The following is a 23,889-nucleotide window of genomic DNA, read 5'->3' on the forward strand; positions in this document are numbered from 1 at the left end:
TGTATTTCTCTGTCTCGTTCATGAGATTATCATGAAAGATTTGGTCAGACGCCTTGTACGTATCGAAATGCAAAACAATAATGATAGTCCTTCGTTTCAAATCCAGTCTCAGGCACTTACTGTTTATGTATGATTTTTGGCAAGTCACTTAACCTTTGTATACCTCAGTTTCTTCATCCATAAAATGGCAATAATAATAACAGCTACCTCCCAAGTTGTTGTGAGGCTCAAATGAGAAAATATTAGTAAGGTGCTTTGAAAACCTTAGAGAGTTATATAAATGCTAGCTATTATTATTATCATCATCACTATCAAGATGTAGCATTTTGGGAGGGGAGATAAACACTGTTCTTCATTCTCTGGGGAAAAGTTTGACGAACTCAGGTTAACAATTGTAATCAATTTGTTTTGCTTTAATTACCATATTCATACATAAGACTCAACTTCCTACAGCTATTCGGTAGAAAGAGCTGTGGGAATTACTCAAGAACACCTGGAAGTCAAGAAACCAAGTTCTAGGTCCTGGTTCTAGATATTTACTAGCTAGCCATGGTCCAGCTGCTTTATTTCTCTTGTCTCAATTTTCTCATCTATAAAATGGAGATATTCATACCACTTGTGTGTCATAGGGCTATTAAGGAAAACACTTTGTAAACCTTCAAGCACTATTTAAGTGTGATGGAAACAGTTGCCTAGATTTGCCTGAAGATGGTGGTCATAGGTATAGTAAATTAGCATATTTGGCTGAGAAGTCTTAGAAAATTTCTATGAGACTGCTCACTTAACAGGGGATGCAAAAGAGACCATATTTTCTTAACTTGACAAGTCTCTTTATTAACAAATTATAAGGTTTTATATGAATAAAACTGGAGCAGTATTTGCAAATGAATGAATAGCTTCCTTCAATTTGAAAGCCTTCTAATCCAGTAGAAAAAGCAATGAACTGTGAGCCAAAGGAGATGAGTTTGAATCCCAGTTTTGCTATTTAACTACTAGAATTTCATTTCTCTAGGCCTCATTGTCCTTTCCTGTACAATGAGGAGGTTTGACTAGATGACCTCTATTATCCCTTCCAATACTAGATCTATGATCCTATGATATTAGAATGTTATTTAGAGTCTCTCAGACGTTCCCTTAGAATGAAATAATAACTTAAAGCACTAGACCTGGGGAGGGTCTCTTCATCTCTCCAATGGATTCTCTGCGAGGCTAAGACTTATTGTTCAGTAAGTCTAGCTGGAGGCAGCTAGGGAGCACAATGAATAGAGCATTGGGCTTAGAATCAGGAAGATGAGTTTTCTTGAGTTCAAACCCAGCCTTAGACACTTACTAGCTGTGTGACCTGGGCAAGTCACTTTAACCCTACTTGCCTCAGTTTCTTCTTCTGTAAATGGAGCTGGAGAAGGAAAGAGCAAACCATTCTGGGCCAGAAAACCCCAAATGGGGTCACAAAGAGTTGGACAAGACTAAAGGTCTCAGTCAGTACTTGGAGAGTGTCACTTAACAAACCAATATGGTATTCATGTCAAATCCATGTCTTAGCTTTTTGAGGTTTTCCTAGGTACTTGGGCGAAGCTCTGGAGCCCATTTCTTCTCACTCGCTTCACTAAACAAATGTTCATAAAACAAGGCTGATGATGCACTTTCCTCTTTTTCTACCTCATTTTCTAATCTGATAAGAAGCTCTGTAAGTAGAGCGACAAGTAACAGTTTTTGTGCTTCATGCAAGCTCTACAAACCAGCAACCAGCAAACTATGCCCTTAATTCGGCTTTTAAAAACAAGCTCAATGGGGAAGGGGGAGGAGAGAGGCAGAAAATGGCCATAGGGGTTTGGGAAAGGATGTGGTACCAAAATACCATCTGGTAGCTTTCCATTTAACTCATCATTCCTGCTAACTAGATGCTAAACTCTACTGTCTGGAGCACTTCAAGAGCTGGTATCAGCTCTCTAAATTTGGTGCCCTGTGGAAAAGTCTGGGTGGTCATACCCCCTTAGTTATGGTTCTGGCAAAATGAAAGCTTTTGGGGCAGGCACCAAATCTCACCAGCTGTTAGGGCACTAAAGGCTGTTCTATGTCTGGGCTTGTGAGAACAAATCATGGGCACATGAACACAGAACATCAGTTGTTCTCTCACAGTCACCACTTCTCAACTTTCAGGAAGCATTCTCATACACACCCTGGCTGAGAAAACCCTGTCCCCTAAAGCTGACCAATGCCAGGCAGCTAGAAATGGAATGGTTTGTCATGATCAACACAGAAGGAGATCCTCTGACTCTTCCTTCTGAAAACTAGAATGACATTGGAATGGATATTAATGGGATTCTCCCCACACCAGCCAAATGCTCCAAATTCTGGGTCCAGTCCCTTCCCAAGTTCAACACTTCTTTCTTCAACTGTTTCTTTACTTTTCGAGATGAGAAAACAGCACCTATAAATGAAGTGACTGGCCTGCAAAAGGATAAGCAGACAGAGAAGTATGAGGGGAAATCAGGCAGGCACGAAGCTGCCCTCTTAACAATAATAATAGCAATAATAACAGCTAACATTTATTTAGTGTTTTAAGGTTTGCCTAATACTTTATATTCATTATCTCATCTGATTCTCACAACAACCCCATAAGAGAGGAGTCTATTGTTATTATTGTCCTCATTTTACAAATGAGACTGACAATTTAACGTTGTCAAAACCTTTGACAGATCAATGTTTTATTGTGTTTCCAGCAGAAGATTGGGGGAGGGCAGTCTTAAATGACATTTCTACACCTTAATGTTTGTTTTTACAACATTTGTTAGCAATGTTAGCACAGAAGGCACCATCTGGGGGGAAAAATGGAATGGAGCTATTTCTGGTATATTGGGGTTTTTATGGCTGGACTAATTGCTAATTATTTAAGCGAAAATGTTTTTAATATTGAGCTACATCAGCATGCTGTACACTTCCATGCACATAAAAACAGAAGCAGATTGCCTCATAATTAGGAGGACTTGTATTGAAGTCCTTGCTGGAAATTTGTTAGAGGATTCTGCTGCAAATATTAATCTATAAATATTATTCTCTCATATCAAATCATTAAAGCCCTACCTGAGAACAATAAGGGAAAAATACCTTAATTAACTAAATGATTTTAAGTGATCTTTCAAGTGATTATATAATTGCCTATGTTCTCCCAACCCCACCTCCTTCCTAGATTAGTAACACCACAGAGACAAGAAATCTACCTAGAAAAGGGGATGATTTTTTTTATTTATTCTTAAAAATGGAAAGATTGGCGTCTATTAAATCAGGTGCAGAATAGTATTCAGATAATACATGTATTGAGGAAAAAACTAATCTGGACTCAATAAATCCTGCAGCCTTTAACCAGGTAGTCACTAACTGACTGAATAAAATGAGTAAGCTTGTTTTCAAATTTGATTTCAAAGTCTCCAAATAGGAACCTTTCACAAAACATTCATGACTTGCCTGGGCAGAAGAAGTTTCATTAACCCTGCAGGAATATGATAATGAACTAGATATGAACTAATTGCCAGTAATAAATCAAAGAGCATGCTTGTCTCTAAAAACAAATCAACACAACATTTGGATATAAAATACAAAAAGGAGACAGAAAGGGGAAGGTTGGGTGGGAGGTAAGAAATGAGGTTAGCACCTTCCAGGAAGCAGTTTGGGGTTGAAGAGAAGGGTTTATTTGGGGAGGAAAGGATAATTTTTTTTAAATTTAAATGGAGAAAGCTTTTATTTAAGGGACTCAATGAATGGACATTAATCTATATTCTCTCATTAACAGGGCTTCCCTTTTTTAAGAATAATGTTTTTAAAAGTATAAAATAAACCAATTACATTGAAATAAAGATGTAATTCTTTTCCATTGAAGTTCAAGGTACCCCCCTGAACTCTATCCATAGAGGTCTTTGGGGTCCGCAGACCTCCACATTAAGAACCCCAGCTCTATTGCAAATGTGTGTCAACCCATATTATAATTTTCTTTGGGGAGGAGGGTGGGAGAAATTTTATTTTACTTAAGCTTCTACTGAGTTCATACATTTTCGGTGTGCCCACAAACATCCTTTGATCTTTATTAGAATTTGAAATGGAGCATGGATAATTAATGTCACGTCACTCCTCACTAGTGGACCACAGCTCCTGCTGCAGTCATTGAAGTCACAGGCTGCTTGGAACAGACTGATTTCTTCTTGCTGCTAGGGAGATGCTCTTTGATCTCCATGAGCACTGATACAGTGAAATGGACATACATCATTCCACATGGCCTGTGAGATCATTTAGAGTATGATTTGTCTCACCTCTGCTCCTGACAAGCCTGTCTTAACTGTCTGATCAGTTTTGTTTAATCTACTGGAGAGAAATAATTTAGTAAACATGTCTCATGTGTGAGCAGAGAGATTTATAGGGTGGCTCCTGCAGGTAAGATAGCAATTGGGCTTAAACAGGAATTTATACTTCCTTCCCCAGCTTGGCATGGATGTTTTATTATCTGGAAGTCCCAAAGTTTTAATTTCTTCCCCCTTCTACCTCCCTGTGGTTAAAAGAAAGATGATTCTATTATTTAAGTGACTTAGCAACGAATAGTACAATTATGCCTTTGCAGGCAAAAACTAAATATTTACCAGTCAAAAAACATTTTTTTCCTTTGTAATCAATTCCTTCTCTCACCAAGTTACACAAACCTATTTGATTCAGATAATAAAGTAAATAACATCAGCATTTAGTTTCACAAGTCCACTGTAAATTTTTACTGGGCCTTTGTTTGTCTGCAAAGCTATTTTTTTTAAACTGGTTGCTCTCTGGCCATTTCTGGGGATCACTCCCCTACAGATCTTCAGCATGAAGTGGATTCTTGAATCAGCCTCTGAGCCAAACAGAGGGAGCATCTGTCTTTTCAGTCTGGTTCCTTTTGTAATCCTGTATTTAGCTGAAAGGATTATACCTGTCCAATGAATAGCCCTCCTTTCAAAATGTCTTCACATGAATAATGTGCAGCAACATTAAATACTCTTGTGAGAAGCATTGATGTTACCTGTGTTGTGTTTCTTGATGGGGTTCTGTCTTTCCTGTTGTTGTGTAATGGTAGAAGGAAGACTGGTTTTAGGATCACAGAATCTGGGTTCAGATCCTAGGTAATGCCACTTAAGAGCTATGTGATCTCAGGCGGTTCACTGCATCTCTCTAGATCTAGTTTCTTCATCTATAAAATGATGGGGTAAGACCAGAATCAGGGGACTCTGACCTGGGGTCCATGTACTTGGTTTTTAAAGCTATTTTGATAACTGCCTTACAATATGGTTTCCTCTGAAATGTGTGTATTTTATTTCATTCATTTAAAAACATTATTGTTTAAAGGGATCCAGAGACTGTCAAAGGGTTCTATGATATGAAAGAGATTAAGAATCCCTAGACGAGGAGTAGCTAGGTGGCACAGTGGATAATGCACCAGCCCTGGAGTCAGGAGAACCTGAGTTCAAATCCGGTCTCAGACCAGACATTTGACACTTACTAGCTGTGTGACCCTGAGCAAGTCACTTAACCCCATTGCCTAGCCAAAAAAAAAAAAATACACAAACAAGAATCCCTAGACTAGATGATCTATAAGATCATCTTTAGCTCTAAATCTGTGATCCTAAGATGCTGATAATATGTCAAAAAAGCATCAAGACATTGATTTGAGCTGGTATCAGTCCAGGGAAGGAAAAAAAGAATTGGAATAGTCCCCAAAAAGAGAACCATAACTTCTCTCTATATATCCCCAGCGAGACGTTACTTTTGGCCATGGTTTTGACTAGGAGAAGCTCTCTTGATTATCTCTAATTTATCCTGTATGTATCTTATTTGTTCACAGTTGTTTACATGTTATCTCCCCCATTAGACTGTGAGCCCCTTGAGAGTAGGGACTGCCTTTTGCTTCTCTTTGTACTCCCAGAATTTAACACAATGACTGGTACTTAGATGCTTAATATATGCTTGTTGACTTGACTAGGGAATATGGTCACTTTTTGCTGCATTTGCAACACAGTGGGTTTTGAGGCGAGGTAATCTGTCTCATTGCATTAGAACCAGAGGACTGACAGGTTCATTTGGTTTCCATCATTTATCCACAGTGTTTTCCTTAACAGGTATATCTGTTAACAATAAACCATGGCGTGCTGCTAAAAGAACAAACAAAAACAAAACAAAACAAAACCCAGATGTATCTTATGCTGGGGGATGGGGAGGTAGTACATGTGAAAAAATAAATATACTAGGACCATACTGTGAAATGAGTGATTCAGATAATAGAAGGTCAGAAGAGGGAGTGATTAATTCCTGCTGGAATGGTCAAAGTAGACTTTAAAGAAATGAGATTAGAACTGGGCCTTGAAGGATATGTTGGATTTGGGTAGGTAAGAGGATACTTTAGCATAAGATTTTGTATTAAATATCAATAAATCTGTCTATAATCAATCAATAAATCAACCAGCACTTATTAAGTCCCTTCTGTGTTCCAGATGGTAGGTGCTAAGGATACCAATAGAAAAGTGAGACAGTTTCTGCCCTCAAGGAGCTTACATGGTTGGGGGTAGGAGGTAGAGGAGATAATATGTCCATAGAGAAGCAAATAAAGGATAGAGGGATAGGTACTGGACCTCTGATTTCATTGAAACATGTAATTCCAAGATAAGGAGATTCCTTCTACCAATGAAGGTCATCACTGTCTATGTAACTTATGGTGTTAAAGAGTAGTTTAGACAGATTAATTGAGTTTGAAGGGTCACACTGCCAGTATGTGTCAGAGGGGTAGGACTTGAACTCAGGTCTTCCTAGCTCTGAGGCCAGAACTCTAACCACTATGCAGCATTGCCTCTCAAGTATGAGGAATATACAAATATGAGATACAGAAAAAAGAAATACAAAATCATTTCAGGATGGCAAACCTTTAATAAAAAATTGTTGAGTGAACAAATGAATGAACACAAGTAAAAGAATTTCAGGCATTTCAAGGAGGTTCAGGAGACAGAGAACAGACTTCTTAAGCCATAGTAGAGAAGAATTCACTTGGATGAGTGTTAGCAGATAAGGCTGGAAAAATAGCCAAGGTTAGATTGTAAAGAACCCTAAACCTGAAATGAAAGAGTTTGGATTTTATCCCATAGGCTGTGTAGAACCACTGAAGATTTCTGAGTTGGGGAATGATATATTGAAGCATGAAGAAAGAGACATTTTAAGAAGATCACTCTGGCAGTGATATGTAGGATGGACTGAATAGTGAGAGACTCACGGCTTGAAGTCCAGCTGGGAAGTCATTATAATAGGCACCAAATCACAGTATTTCAGAGGTGAAAGGGACTTCAGAGGGTATTTATAGTTCAACTTCTATACTTTGCTTGTGGTCCTCCAAAGAGAAGAAACTTCATACTTCCCAAGGCAGTTCATTCAACTTTTGAATAGTTCTAAGGTAGGGAGTTTTTCCTTATGTAACAGTGGTTGGGGTTTGTATTTGTTTTGGAAGGAATACTAACTACTCCCTTGGATGGCCTCTACCTTTTGGTAGAGTCACTCTTTCCTAGCTCCTCCCTTCAGGGGTCCCTGAGCGTGACTTTCTCTAAGGTAATGCCTTCATTCTGACCCAAGGAAGGGTTTTCTTGAACTTTCCTAGAAAATGGAAAAATGGGGGTAAGGAGTTGTCCACTGCTTCAGAGAGACTTAGTTTCTCCTTACCCTGCTTCTGGTCCCCTAACACTACTGCTCAGCTCAATTTTTGCTCAGGGCAATCTGAGAACAGTCTAGATCTATTTTCACTCTCTACTTTGGTAGAGTTTGTGATATACTTCCTATAAAAATTCCTTTGATTTGTTTTGAGCCCTCAGTCAAGAAACTCCCCAGTGATTTTGGAAAGGGAATTTCCTTCTCTCTCTGTGTATCCCTAGGCAACCATAGCCTTTTACTCTATTGCTTCTTTTAATTCCCCTCATCCCCAGGACAATGGATGTTGCAATGGATAGAGCCTTGGGCCTAGAGTCAGGAAGACCTAAGTTCATATCCAGCCTCAGACATTTACTGTGTGATCCTAGACAAGTCACTTAATCTCTGCTTGCCTCAATTTCCTCAACTATAAAATGGGAATTATAAATGCAGCTACCTCCCAAGGCTATTATGAGGATCAAAAAAGAAAATATTTGTAAAGTGTTTCACGTGGTTCCTGGAACATAATAGATACTTCATAAATGCTTGTGACCCTTCCCCTATGGACACTTTTATACATACTGAATGATATCTTTGAGAAATAGCTTGCTTTTTGGAGAAAATTTGGCTAATACAGAAAATGAATAGTTTTTTTTTAATTAAAGAAATTAGAGATTCAAAGTAGGTTCAGTGAGAGAATCAGTAAAAAGTAGGAAATGAGGAATTAAGAGTTTCATCATTATTGTTCTCAGCAACCTGGTAGCAGCCACAATCTTTCTCTTTCTTTCATTTTCTCAGTCATGGCAGGGGCCAAATGAGTATGGAAGCTGTGGTGTTGGAGAGACAACCACTCTTCAGTCCTCTCTATTCATACCATCCTGAAGTCATATGCTTTCATGAGTGCATCACTCAGCTCTTACCTTTAGAGATAACTCTAAAAGACTTCAGAATTCTGAACAATATAATGACAAACCATGATTTCAGACGACCAGAGATGAAGCATGCTACCTACCTCCTGACAGAGAGGTGATGGACTAAAGATGAAACATATTTTTTTTGGACATGGCCAATGTAGAAATTTACTTTGCTTGATTATGCATATTTATTATGAAGGTTTCATTTTGGGGGGTTGTTGTTGTTCAGCAGGGGGCTGGGAGGAAGGTAGGAAGAAGAAAAAATACATGCTTGTTCATTGGAAAAAATTAAAGTTAAAAAATAAAGGAACTTGGAGAGTAATCTTGAATTATGCCCAAAGAGTTATAAAACGGTGTATACTCTTTGACCCAGCAATACCACTATTAGGTCTGTTTCCCAAGGTGACCAGGGAAAAAAGAAAAGAACCTATATGTTCTAAAATATTTATAGCAGCTCCCTTTGTGGTGGCAAAGAACTGGAAATTGAGAGGATGTTCACCAGCTGGGGAATGGCTAAATAAGTTGTGGTATGTGATTGTGATGGAATACTGTTGTGCTGTAAGAAATTACGAGCAGGCCAATTTTTTTTTGTTTTTTGTTTGTTTGTTTTAGTTTTCAACATTCACTTTTATAAGAATTTGAGTTCCAAATTTATTCTCCTTCCCTCCTTTCCCACCCTTCTCCCCAAGAGGCAAGCAATCTGATATAGGTTATATATGTACAATCATATTAAACATATTTCTACATTAGTCATGTTGTAAAAGAAGAATCAGAATAAAAGGGAAAAACCATGAGAAAGAAAAAGCTTCGATCTGCATTCAGACTCTATATTTCTTTCTCTGGATGTGGATAGCATTTTTCAAGATAAGTCTTTTGGAATTGTCTTAGATCAATGTATTTCTGAGATCTAAGTCTATCATAGCTGGTCATTGCAAAATGTTGCAGTTACTGCGTGCAATGTTCTCCTGGTTCAGCTCACTTCATTCAGCATCAATTCATGTTAAGTCTAGGTTTTTCTGAAATCCACTTACTCATCATTTCTTATAGCACAACAGTATTCCACTACATTCATGTACCACCACTTGTTCAGCCATTCCCCAATTGATGGACATTCCCTCAATTTCCAATTCTTTGCCACCACAGGAAGAACTGCTATAATATTTTTGTACATGTGGCTCCTTTTCCATTTCTATGATCTCTTTGGGAGACAGACCTAGCAGTGGTATGAACAGGTTGGTTTTAGAAAAACATGGAAAGACTTGCATGAAATAATGAAGAGTAGAATGAAGTAGAACCAAGAGAATGTTGTATACAGTGACAACAATATTGTTGGAAGAATAGCTGTGAACAATTAAGTTCTTCTGAGCATTATGAATATTCAAACCAACTACAAAGGACCTATGGAGGAAGATGCTATCTACCTCCAGATAAAGAACTGAAATAGAAGTATTTATAGTATGGTTTTACATATATATATACGTGTGTGTGTATATATGTGTGTGGTGTGTAAAATGGTGACTTCTCTAGTGCAGAATGTGGAGGGAGGGAGGGATAAAGACACTTTGGAACTTAAAATATAACAAAAATAAATAAAATTTAAAAAATAAAGGTGGTCCCAAGTATGGCATGACATTTGATTATTAAGACTTAGCCAAGAGTAAGCAAGAAATGAGAAAGATGCCTTGACTGTTGTATCCTTAGAGATATCTTGGACTCAAATCTATCCTTTGTCAGGATAGAATTAGCCAAGAAGTTTGGGGGGGGGTGGAGAAAAAAAGGTAGTTATCCTAGCCTCCGTAAGAATACATGTTCAAAAAATGCATGTTTTCTTATCACTTGATCTCATATTCTGGGCCTCATTATTCTAGTAAGTCAGTTGAACAAGTATTTATTATTCATCTATGTCCCCACTGGTACTCTGGTAGACATACACACACTCAAAAAAATTCAATGAATTCTTACCTCTCGATGACTTTTAACCTATAACCCTAATGTCAAAAATTTGCATGACATGATGAGCACCTGTGCTCTTTAGATGATTTTCTTATTCTCTTGGTTTACCATTCTGGCCCAGAAACCCTGAGCAAACAGACACATGGCATCCCATGTATACTGAGACCAATGCCCTAAACTGCAAGCATGCAACTCACAGTATTAAAGATGAAAATGCTTATTGAAAGACTGAGGTACAATGAAAAGTGGTACAGTGGAAAGAATGATGGATTTAGAGTCAGAGGATCTGGGTTCAAATCCTGCCTTGGTTACTTACTATCTAAGTTACAGGTGTTAATCTCACAGTGAGTGCAGTCTAAACAAGATAAAATGTAATTAGGAAATGTTTGACAAACTAAATAAAAATGCAATACAATATAATTAAGGTTGATTTGTGGTTTTCTAAGGCGGCATTTGTCTGACAGAGATGCTTTTTTTGAGTTTTACACCACTAATATAAGTGACTTTGACCAAGTCAGTTTACCTCTCCAGGCTTCAATTTCCTCATCTGTAAAATGAGGGGTTTGGATTACATGCCTTGTTAGGTCCCTTCGGACTCTGGATCTCTAATCCTATGGGCAGAATAACTCTCTGAGATTCTTAGTTGCAGGGAAGGTGCCCGCCATTATCAGCAGAGGGAGCTTCCTCATCCTTGTGCTCCTTGTACTAATGAAATTACAAATCCACTCCCTCATTCGCACCATACCAGTGTAACGCTGGACAAAACACAACTTTGGTCTGCTTCAGCTTTCCCATCTGCAAAATGGGGATAATAACACCACATATCTTCCAAGATTATTGTAAGGATAAGATGAGATCTCATTTCTAAAGTGTGCTTTGCAAACCTTAAAATGCCGTATACATGTTTAAAGTGCTATTATTATTGTTAAGAGTTTTGCCTCTTCAGAATTGATTCTAAGTACTATGGGGTGGGGGAGAAGAATAGATGAATATTGACTAGAATCAGTAAGAAAGGCTTCATGGAAGACGTGGGATTTGAGAAAAGCTTTAGTAGACTTTGAAAGGGGGAGACAGCACAAGGAAAGTTAGTTGTGCAAGAAAACTACGAGCAGACCAATTTACTGTTACTGAAAAGCAAATATGTATCGAAAGCCCTATGCAGATCTGTGGTGGGGAGAGAGCTTTAGTTGAATAACAAATAAACTCAACAATTTCTGAGTTTTTCCTAAGGGCATGCGAAGTCTGCCAAAAACGCATTACAAAAAGAGGTAGGAAATCTGAGCGCTCTACACTTTGAGGAGAACACATTGGCAAATTCTTCATTTAAGTTTCCTGTTCTCGGATTATTGCAAAGCAACAAGGCGAAATCTGCAAGTCTCCTGCTTTGTTTTTTTAAGTTGTGGTTTGTTTTTTTTTTTTTATTTTACCAGTAGGTGAAATTTTAGTAATTTTCACTTTTCCAGCAAAGGGGAAAGTTATGGTAATCCCAAAGCAAGCCTCATGGGATTTAGAACCAGCAAGAGAGGTCATTTCTGAGAGAATTGGCATAGTACATTTCGTGGAATCATAGAGCTAGAGCTGGAAACAATCTCAGAGACCATCTAATCCAACTCTCTTATTTTACACTTGAGGAAATTGAGGACCAGAGAAGTTAAATGACTTGCCCAAGGTCAGTTACTTTGCTTTACCATAATACTTTTTATATGAAGGTGTTTGATGCCCTCATATGTACCCATTTTACTGATGAAAAACTTGAGGCACAGAGAAATTAAGTTTCATGTCCAAGGATAGCTAGGAACAAAGTAGGGAACAAACTAATGTCATTTTTCAAAATTAAATTTTTAGAAAAATTAAGATAAACTAGTTTTCTTCCTCTCCCTGCCTACACCCCTAATTTTGGAGGAAAAAACTCTAATAGCAAATATTCATAGTAAAGAAAAATCAAATTCCCACATTAGTCATGTCTCAAAAATATATGTCTTATTCTGCACCCTGAGTGCATCACCTTTCTTTTAGGAGGTGTGGTAACATGTTTCATCACCAGTCCTCCAGCTGAAGTCATGGTTGGTAATTGAGTTGATTAGAAATTAAGGTCTTCTTCATGGTGCCCAGAGCGGTCCCATCTTGTCTTTAGAAAGAGTCTGGTTTGTTATAAAGTGCTAACTGCCCTTTTCTTCTGCTTATTATCCGCAATTGTCATGTCAAACCCTCTAAAGGATCCAGTCAAGGTCTGCCATCTGCTCATCAGGGATGGCACCTGTATTGGCCTTAACATTTCTTCATATAAATAGAGACTAGTCTTTGCAACAAAGAATATAGCAATGACATCTTCTAGGGTCAGCAAGGAGAGTCCTGGCAGCATAGACAGCAAGGTCTGGGTTGACTAAGTCAGGAATGAACACAGGGAGTGAGTAGAAGTGTAATCCAGCACATGCTTATTAGGTGTTTTTAGTACCCTTAAATCTTAAAGGACAGGAGAGCTGACCAGCCTGCTTCGAAGAAGATTTTTATGAAAATGAGATAGAAGTCTTTTGTGGCTACATCACGGACCTCATGCATGTTTTCAGAACATCATGTGTGAGGTTCTCTACTTTTAAGGTCATCAGTCTTGAGGTAGTAGGGACCTCAAACATCAGTTAGTCCAACCTCTTCACTTTACAAATGAGGAAACGGAGGCCCAAAGAAGTTAAATGACTTGCACAAGACCACAGGATCATCAGCTCATAGGATCATAGATACAGAACTAGAGGTTACCACAGAGACCAATCTAGTCTAAAGTTTTTTAACCGAGGGTCTATGAACTTGTTTCTTTTTAAATATTATGATAACTGCATTTCAATATAATTAGGTTTTTTTTTCCTTGTGTATCTTATTTTATGCATTTAAACACATTTTGAGAAGAGATCTGTAAGCCTTCTCAGCTGGGATTAGAGACCTGTACCACCATACCCAGCAATTTCTGACCATAAAGCATTTCTTCCTCCTATTATGGAGGCTGGTTGTAGACACCACCCCTGGTTGTGTTTCCCTGCCCTTCCCCATTTAGTTTTGGAGATGTCAACCCTGCTTCCAATGAAGAGTAAGGAGGGATTGATACTGGGCTTCACTAGTTTTGTTTATCCTGTGTTCGGTGCCCCTACCTCTGCCTTGGAACTCATTTGGGAGTCTCTAAATCAACTGGCCTTCTCTTGAATGAGCTGAATAAAAGGGCCTTTTGCTTTCAGCATAAAATAGCCCTTCTAATACTTCTGGAAAGATGAAGATGATTCTGGGTGCCTTCTAACTCAGATTGTGTGATTCCATAAAATATAATTCTATAAAATAGACACTCAGAAAAAAAAGTCACCTATTATAAGATGATCAGTTGTGAATAATTTAGCTATTCTTGGCAATACAATGATCCAGGACAACTCTGAAGGATTTATGATGAAAAATACTATCCATCCCCAGAGAAAGAAAGATGGTGTCTGAATACAGATTGAAGTATACTTTTTAAACTTAATTTTTCTTGAAATTTTCCTTTTTTTTTTGATCTATGTTTTCTTTCACAACATGACTATTATGGAAATGTTTTCCATGATTACACATGTATAACCTATATCGAATTGCTTGCCTTCTCAATGAGGGGGATTGGAGAGGGAAGAAGGGAGAGAATTTGGAACTCAAAGTTTGAAAAACAAATGTTAAAATTGTTTTTACATGTAACTGGAGAAAAATAAAATACTAAATAAAAGGAAAACAAGAACTGTTGCATCACCATAACAACGAAAGAAATGTAAATAAAAGCAAACTTTCATTCAATAAATGTACATATTTTTAAAAGATAAAACTATGTGGATGAAAGTGTTGGCAATAGATAACCTCAGACATTTTTTTCAAGCAATACAGATTGTTTTTTTTGCAAGACATCAAGCAATATGTGACCACATGGCCATGGTTTTGGACACTTTGGAGAATATCATTCAAAGAACAAAAATCAAAAGAAAACAAAGACCTATTTATATATTTTATGGTTCTCTTTTATATATACATATATATATTATATATATATGTATGTATCTATAATTATATGTACATATGCAGAATGAGGAATGGCTATGCAGACTGTGGTACCTTTATCCAATGGAGTAAGTACTCTATCACTATCAAGAACAATAAAAATGACAGGATTACGCGCTGGATTTTAATGCATTAAAAAGAAAAAAAAGAAATAATATATAGAGAATTATGAAAATTGTGTAAAAAAATGAATTCTTTTGCCCCTGACCACTCATGTAAAAAGGTAGGTCTGTATAATTGAAAAGATGGAAAAGGTTATAGGAGTCATTATTTTTTTAGTTATCATTAATGTTTTGCAGTATACATTTATTTTTATTGTAAAGTTGATTAAATAGATAAACGTTAAAAATCAGATAAGACACTGTATGGGCTGACAGATAGATTATAAACACTATGGTGCCTTATTTGCAAATAAAGTGCTTTCTACAAGTGCTTTCTCAACAAAATTATAAGATACAGACATAAAAGGATTCAATTCACCCATAACACCACGTGTTTCAATGGAAAGCCCTCTGAAAAAATGCCCCTCTCTGCCCACACCTGCTCTTTCTGCTGAGCGCAGAGGTCCCCTTGAATCAAATGTTTTGCTTTCAGTTCACTTGCCTTAGAACTGGGGAAAACAGTGCAAAGGGAAAACAAACAGCATTATTGTAAAAAAAAAAATAGCACACTTTGTGTGTGCTGGGAGCACCAGCCCCCATTTTGTTAGGTGGAACTGTAGCTGAAAGATTTCCCACTCTCTATTTTTTCAGATTAACCTCAGGCTTTCTCCAGCATATTTGGAAATCTCCATTTTATTTTCATATTATCATTAACATTGATTATGCTAGTGTTCTGCTTTATGTATTTTAATTAAATGTTTTCTATGTTGTGCTTGCACCCTGAGGCCATTTTACCCAGAAGGGCACAACTTTATAAACTAAAAAAGCAAATAAAATGAACGGTGTCCTCAGTGCTGTAAAGAACATTTAAGAACCACAGTTCCTGCCTCAAAGTGTTTACAAGCTAAGTAGATGAAAAGGAAAATGAAGAAATGCTTTGTAAAATGTCAGGACTCAGTTATCTTTCTCATTTGTTTTTGCTATTTTCGATGTTTTCATGCTTCCCCCATTCTTTACATTAATCAGTAGTTAGTATGGGCCTAAGGGTAGACTCCTGGGGAAAAAAATGAGGCAGATTTTGAACATAGTAATAGCTCACCTTCATCTATCACTTTGAGCTCCACAACAATTCTCTTAGGTTGGCACAATCATCATCCTTTTACAGATGAGGAGACTGAGGCACAAAAACCTGGTTTGCCCAGGCTCATACAGATAGTAGGTAGCTGGGGTGATTTCCCATTTTTCCCTGACTCCATATCCAGCCTCCTGTCCATTGTCACTAGTCACCATCATTGCTCTCCAGGTTTCACTTCAGCTGTCTTCAACCAGGTCCCAGAAACTTCATCCCAAAACTCAATCCCACCCTGGAATTCACAAATTGGAAAGTATCCTGTGTCCTTGTGGCCTGTCCCTCTGATTAGATGACTCCTCCGTTAAGTAGAAAGGGTGGCCAGGCTAGCCACTTCTCATTCCTCTCCAGGATGCACTCTAAACCCTCTCACCAGGCCCCCAAGCCATACTTTTCCTCTACCCCCTTTTTAGCTTCCTTTTGTGGGTGGTCTTCCTCCATTAGAATGTAAACTCCTCAAGGGCAAGGACTCTTTCGGCTTGTATTTGTAGTCTCGGAACTTAGTGTAGCACCTGGATTGCAGGTTGTGGACTGACTGACTGACTGTCACATTCTCCTCACATAGAGTATCTTATGATTATGTAAAAAGTATTAAAGATTCTATAATAACAGTGATTTTAGAGATTCTTTTGTTCAACAATTTGCTGAGTATTAACCTCAAGTGAAGCATTAAATAGGGAGGCATTTTTTTTTCTAACAAAAATGTTGATAAAAGTTATGGAAAGCATCCTATTAAAAAGTTCAAATGAAAGAATTTCTGATCGGTTGTGAGCTTTTCAAATGCTCCTACTTGCTGATGACATCATGCTATTTGAATTAAGTCCAGGTATAGGATGAAGCCCTTTTGGCAAAATCCATAGCAAGGCAAAAGGGATTGCTCTAACAATTCACACTAGGAAACAAAGTGGATGAAAAGCACACATTGCTCAGACCCTAATATGAAGATGGTTGAACTGCCTGTCAAATTAACCCATCAATATGTGTTCCTTAGAAGATTTGCTGAGGACACAATTGAGTAAAAGGAGGCTATTAGACAGTATTATCCACGAGAAACTGTGCAGTGCTTTCAGCAATGCCCAATTATTTGATATTGCAAAAGTCCATCTCTTTAAATCAGGATTCTCCTAATATTGCTATATAGAATGTCAAAGCATAGAATACCAATGATTTCAAAGTTATTACAATTATATGCCAATTCCTCAAAGATATGAAGGCAGCTCTTATCTTCCCTTCTCTCCTCCAGGCAAAGCATCCCAGGTTACTTTACTTATTGTCCGTAAGACCTGGTCTCTTCCTCATTAACCCAATTGTTTTTAATCTCTCTAGGCCATTAAGATCTCTCTAGAATCTGGAAGCCAAAGTACTCCAAATTTGCTCTGGATATTGGAGGGTAAGGTGGGAACTCTTTCCTCCCTTGATAGGAACACTCTGCTTCTTCAGTGAAGGCAAAGATGACTTTTGGCTTTTTTGTTAGACCTGCATGTCCACCTTGACTGCTAGTCTCTGGACCTTCCCAAGTCCAACTTGCTTCCATGCTTATAGCCCTTAAATCTGCCTCACTACATTGCCTTAGCTGTCCTGGCTTACCAGGTAGCTATTCACTAGTATGGGTGGTAGTCCTGGAATCAGGAAGACTTGAGTTCAAATTTGGCCTCAGATGCTTACTAGCCCTGTGACCCTGCACAAGTCACTTTACCTCTGTCTGACTCAGGTTCCTCAACTGTAAAATGGGTATTATAATAGTAACTACGTCTCAGGTTTGTTGTAAGGCTTAAATAAGATGATAGTATTTGTGAACCCTGGGACAAAGCTCCACATTCACCACCCTACTGAAATTGTCTGGATTGGCATCTGACCCAGTAAAATACACATATGAAATATAATAAAAATGTTCACTGAAGGTTATTTTGATATAAGGAAGGAATAGAATGTAAGCTCCTTGAGGCAGGGACTATTTTTCACTTCTGTCTTTGTTTCTTTATTGCCTAGCACAGACCTTTGCACCTAGTAAATACTTAATAAATGCTTGTTGCCTGAATGAATGAAGCAAAAAGAATTTTTGAGGGTCCACATAGTTTGGGATCCTTATTATTTTGAGAAAAGACTTCAGCAGTGAATGAAGTTCCAATTTTCCTTCTGTATATGCCCAAACCTATGTCTGTTGATTTCAGAGAATGGAATATTTAGAAAGGAAAACGATTTTCCCCATCCCTCCCCAAATCAAGCTTATTTAAATTCTCTGAATTGGTAGCATCTTTGAAATTTGGTGTCAGATTCAGAAAGTACTCTTCTGGAGAGAACATTTCAGACTTGCTGTAAATGTTTGGATGAAAACACCATAAAGATGGTTCTTCCTACAGCATCTCACTAATTCTGTCTGTTGGAGAACAAGTCACTAAACAGACTCCAAAAGTGAATTAACTATTCCATTTAAACACAGAAAAATAACAATTGAATCAGGTTCAATGTAAATCTTGGACCAACTCACAAAAAGAACTTCCAACCCAATCAAGACACTCAGGAACAAATGAATCAGACATGTTCTTTAGACCTACATCTTTCCAGAAGAGCTGTAATAATTAAAGGTCAAAGTTAGTTTCTAATTCATTTTGTGCCTTCTGAAATGATCAACTTTACCAGGAAAAGAAGAGCAGAGGTTTCCAGTGTTTCAGAGAAGCCAATAGTGCCCTCTAAAGGAAAGCTGCAGGAGGTATGATTGCGAGGGCTTATAGCATTTTTTTCTGCCAAGATTCCACATACTGTAATTGAAATATATATCATTGTTTGGGTTATGAATTATAAAAAGAAATAGGGGTGGCCCTGAGCATAGATGACATAAGTGGCTGCCTATGTAGATCTCAAAGTGAGGTGAAGGACCAGAAAACCACTTTCAAGTGGGGGAGAGGGGTGAAAATATAGCACTTTACTGCAGGTGCCTATTATGAACCTCTGCCACCAGCTGCTCTGGAAATTTTGTTTATATAGGTAGGACAGCAGAAAACCCCAAGGCTGGGAGGCTGAGGCCTTGACAAGAGAGAGTGACAAGTGATGGGGAGCCCAGGCAGGTTTGAGTAACTGCATGGCCAAGGTGCCTTGTAGAAGGGTGTTGCATTGATGGGAAGAGAGTACCCAACTGAGTGTGAAGAGAAGGGGAGAAAGAAAAGTAAAGGTCAATGGAAAGTCAGTATTTTGCCTTGGGGGGGGAACCCCAACCCTCTACATTGAGAAAGCTTCCTGATCAGCTGTCTTATAAAGAGACAGACAGCAGATGAAAAACTGAAAGCAAAATTTTATAAACTATATGCAAGGCATTTTTATTTGTCAAATGAAAGCCCTGTTTATTCTTCTGTTTTTCCATCTGTCCTCAGTTTGTGTGATACTCCTAGAGGTATCAACAAATTGCTTAATAACATTACAAGAAATATTTGGCACACACAGGTATTGTTGTTATTGATCAGGTGCTGGGCAAGTCTTGGAGATTAATACCTGCCTTCGAGACACAAAAAGTCAATAACTACAGATGGCTGTTAATCCTGGATATAAATTGCTGCAGTGAAGTTATTATTGTCATAATTAGATTGTCGGGAACAAAGTTTTAAAATATTTAATTACTTCTTTATTACTGATGTTACATTCACAGTGTGTCTGTATGTCTGTGTATGTATAAGAGGAGATGGGAGGGACAGAAAGAAAGAGGAAGAGGGAGACAGAGAGAATAGGAGACAGATGGAGGGAGAGAAAAAGAAAGAGACTGAGAAATGAAGAAAAGAAGATGGAGAGACAGAGAGTTTCTGTTCAGTTTTCTTAGACTCCTGATCTCAGAGTTTTGTTTGGTTGGCAAACAGCAAAATCACATGTAACATTTATAGGATTGCTTAGGAAAATTAAATTCCTGATAAATTAAATTCCTACACTTTACTATGTAACAACTTGAACCTCATAATGCCCTAAGATATTTCAGCTATATTAATGTAACTTGGTAGGATGGAGTAGGGTAGTTTCCAGTGATGCTCTGACATGATGGTCACAGATGGGAGAATATATCGATACCTTAGAAGTTTTTAAAAGAATACCTTGGTGGTTGTATATATTACCTCCTCAGGGCAAGAGAAGAAGATAGGTTGATGACAAGTCATTCATTCATCCATTCAAGAAACATTCATTAAGTATTTGCTATGTGCAACACACTGTGCTAAGTGCTGGGAATACAAAAACCAAATGAAAAACAGTACCAGTACTCAAGGAGCTCACATTCACATTTGTTCTTCTGATTATGTAATAAATAATCTATTGACAATGTCAGTAATTTTTTGCTCAAGTAAAGGTGGCGATAAAATCTATTAGTAAATTAAACTATATTTGGGTTTCAAAAAGGGATTTGCATTTTGCTAAGTCTTGAATTTTATATTGAGAAGCTAGGTCTAGAAAATAATTTAACACTCTCAAAAGACAGATAATTTTTAAAAATTCAGTACTTTAATACCCCAAATGCCTGTGAGTTGTTGGGATACTCTCTTTACCAAGACGTGGATCGTTACTTATTAGATGATCTTTGAAAGCTTATAGGCTTGAAAAGTTGGTCACCTAGTGTACAATCTAGTGATAAAGTTCTCCAGCTGATCCAGGTTTATCCTCAGATGGCAAACATGGCTGGCTCCATACTCAGAGCATGTCCAACTTTGTAGACCCTTCCAGAGCTCACACAGCATGTCCGGCCTTTGGGAACCCGAGTTCACTGGAGTGGAGGTAAGTGGAGGAAAGCTCTTCTTAAACAAATAAACAAACAACAACAACAACAAAATCCTTATTAATACAATTGTGAACAGAAATACTCTCCTTCCTGCTGTGGTCATTAGCCAGCCTTTTTTGTATGTTAGCTTTAACACACAAATAATACTCAGACAAGATGATCCTCAATTAAAAGCTATCCTCTTGTCTTTAGCCATCTGTGTTGCTAGTGCATACTATCCCACTGATAACACCTTCCGGAAGTTGAGCCATATTTCTTAGGAGCTTATTGCTTTCAAATCTGTTAAGAATTCTTAAGGTAAGGGGTAAAATAAAGCCTGACACCATAATTAGGTAATTCCTTCTGCTCTCTTTCTTAGGACAAAGCTCTCTTTTGCAGTATGTAATTACCAGAAAACAGGTTTGAGCTTTTCATATAAGATCCGAAGTAATGACACCCCAAGCTGCCCTATGACGTGCTGAAAAATACTGTTTATTAAATACTTTGCACAACCAGAAAATAGCAATCAGTATGTTTCAGAATGGCAGCTCAAAGGGTGGGTTCTACAATGGCTTTTAATATAGATTTGGGGTACTAATTAAACCAGCAAATAAATACCCAGCACCATGATTGTCAAGTGACAGAAACAGCATAGTTATCAATTGTAGTAGAGATTTAAAAATCAGATTGTTTTTTCTGCTTCCTATACATGTAGGTTAAAAGACACAAAGGAACGGTCTCTCTAAAATATAAACAAAGCCTAATTCTTGTCTGCTAAATTGATATTCAGCTCACATTCTTTGTGAATGTACCTCAACACATTTCCGCAATGCTAAATGCAGCTAAAGATGCATTGTGTTTAAGCTGCTTCTTGCTCTAAATTTATATGCAAACCTGGCTCATGTTTTTCCAAATTAATAAAAATGTTACTTAGGCAATTGAGGTTTTGCAGTTAATCAAGAGAATTGTGTCTTTGAAGGAGTATCCTAGCAACCTCTCAGCAGCCAGGGAAGGGCCGGGCTGACAATGTACACTGATTTCATTGTGCTCCTGGCCGCCATCAAACTTTGCAGTTAATCAAAAAGAGACTTGGAAACAGACACAGAAATTCGGTCTGAGCTCACAAAGGGGCCAGCTTGTAAGCAGGGAGAAGAAGGAGTTTACAACCCAAAAGACAATTGCCTTCTCTTTGAACATGCTTGTTCGCCTGGTGAATGAAAAAAAGTAGGGAAAGAATGGCAAAGGCAGATGAGTTCAGTGTGGGCATCAGCACCAGGCCCCTCTCTGCTGCCAGGTCATCTTATACTCTCAGGCCTTCACCATGTCCTAGAATGTCCTTCCTCCCTCCTCTTGGCTTGTGCAATTTCTATCCATCTTTGTGAGCCCAATTCAAATGTTATCTCCTCCCTGGACCCTTCCCTCATCTCTCCCATTAGCAATGACTTTACCCTTTGGACTTGACATAATGCTTGGTTTTGTACTTTTCTGATACCTTTTCTTAAGTCTGTAATATTAGTGAGAGGCTAAGTGAAGCTTCACATGGCCCTCTGGACTTGAGAATCAAGAAGATCTAGACTCAAATCCTGTCTAAGATATTCACTGGACTGTGTAACCTCTCTGAGCCTCAGTTTCCTCATTTTTTGAATGTGGCTACCTTTGACAACATATACCTTATAGGATTTTTGTGAGACTCAAACAAGACTGTGTATGTTTGTAAAGAGCTTTGCACTTAAAACATGACATAAACAGCAGCTGTTATTGGTAGTAATATTGTATATGATTATGTATGTAATTATGATTATGTACATTGAATGGACATAAGTACTTTCAATTCAACAAGTATTTATAAAGTATTTAATATATGCCAAGCACTGAGCCAAGTGTTGGAGATGCAAAGACAAAAATTATTCAGCCCTTGCCTTCAAGGAGCTTTATAAATGTTTGTTGTTTGAATGAATGAACTCTAAGAGATACTTATTTCAGGTGTGTGTGTGTGTGTGTGTGTGTGTGTGTGTGCACGTGGATATTTCATTTGAGATTTTCACAGTCTAATACATACATATTCAAAACTTCTCAGTCATGCCAAATTTTCACTGGCCCACAGAAAGTTTCAATGACTTTTCTTTAATTGACCATTGAATGGATTGTGCCATTATTTCTGAGGGAATCAAAACCTAGGAGGTGCCTGTTAACATTCCTTTTCAGCCTATATACTTTGTTGTAAAAATGCCTATGGGTTGCATTGTCACACAAAATATAAGATGTCCCACAAGTTTTAGTGCAGTTTTAAACTGTTAAAATTTAATACCAGAAAGAGGCTATTAAAGCTAAAAACTGCACTAAGACTTTTGGGATACCTCGTACAATGGCCAGTAGTGGTTGTATTTTCCAGACACAATTCAGGACTTTGGGAGGAAAGAACCGGTTTTGAGTTCCAGTTCTGCCACCTGTTAGCCATATGTCCTAGAGGATATCACTTCCCTTATTTGTACCTAAATGTGGTCATCTATAAAATGGAGATAATAACATTTGTATTCTATCTCACTGGGTCATTATGAGACCATAATGAGATTGAATATGTAAAGTACAAAAGAAATCATATATATATGTGTGTGTATGTATATATATATGTCATTCACACATACATATATGCATGTAATAAACATATATAGACATATGATATATGATAAACAACAGATATATGATAAACAGATAAATGTAGATAAGCAGATATAGAAACAATGTTTATTATCAGATAAGCATACTATATGTATGTAGGACTTAGAGCTGAGTGTGACCTTAGAGCTCATCTAATCCAATACCTTCATTTTACAAATGAGGAAAATAAAGTTCAGAAAGTAGTTGAATCCCCCAAGGTCTCATGAGTAGTTATCAACAGAGTTGAAATTTGAACCCAATTGCTCTGGTTCCAAATCTGTTACACACTACATCTCCTTGCCTCTCTATCACAACATCCTGTTTTTGAGAAATTTAATTGAATTTTAATTTTTGGAAACTGACAATAAAACCAAGAAAACCTAGAGAAGAATACACATAGAACTGTACAGTGAACCAAAACATAGGAGTAAGAATCTAGGCTCATAAATATTTGAAAAATCACCAGGAAACCATCTTTCTTGGCCATGGTTCTTAAATTCCCTTTCATTTTTTTAATGCTTAGAATTCATTTATTGAATAGAGGGATTTAACAAAGTGTAGCATTGGGTGGGCAAGGTGAATTGTCACCTGTCTTCTATCTTGAATTCTTACTAACATTTCTCTGCTCATTTGATTTCTCTTAGGAAAGAAATTAATCTTTGTGCCTGG

This window comes from Vombatus ursinus, unplaced genomic scaffold (genome assembly GCF_900497805.2).
Source record: "Vombatus ursinus unplaced genomic scaffold, bare-nosed wombat genome assembly UNPS02000582.1, whole genome shotgun sequence".
Taxonomy (NCBI): Eukaryota; Metazoa; Chordata; class Mammalia; order Diprotodontia; family Vombatidae; genus Vombatus; species Vombatus ursinus.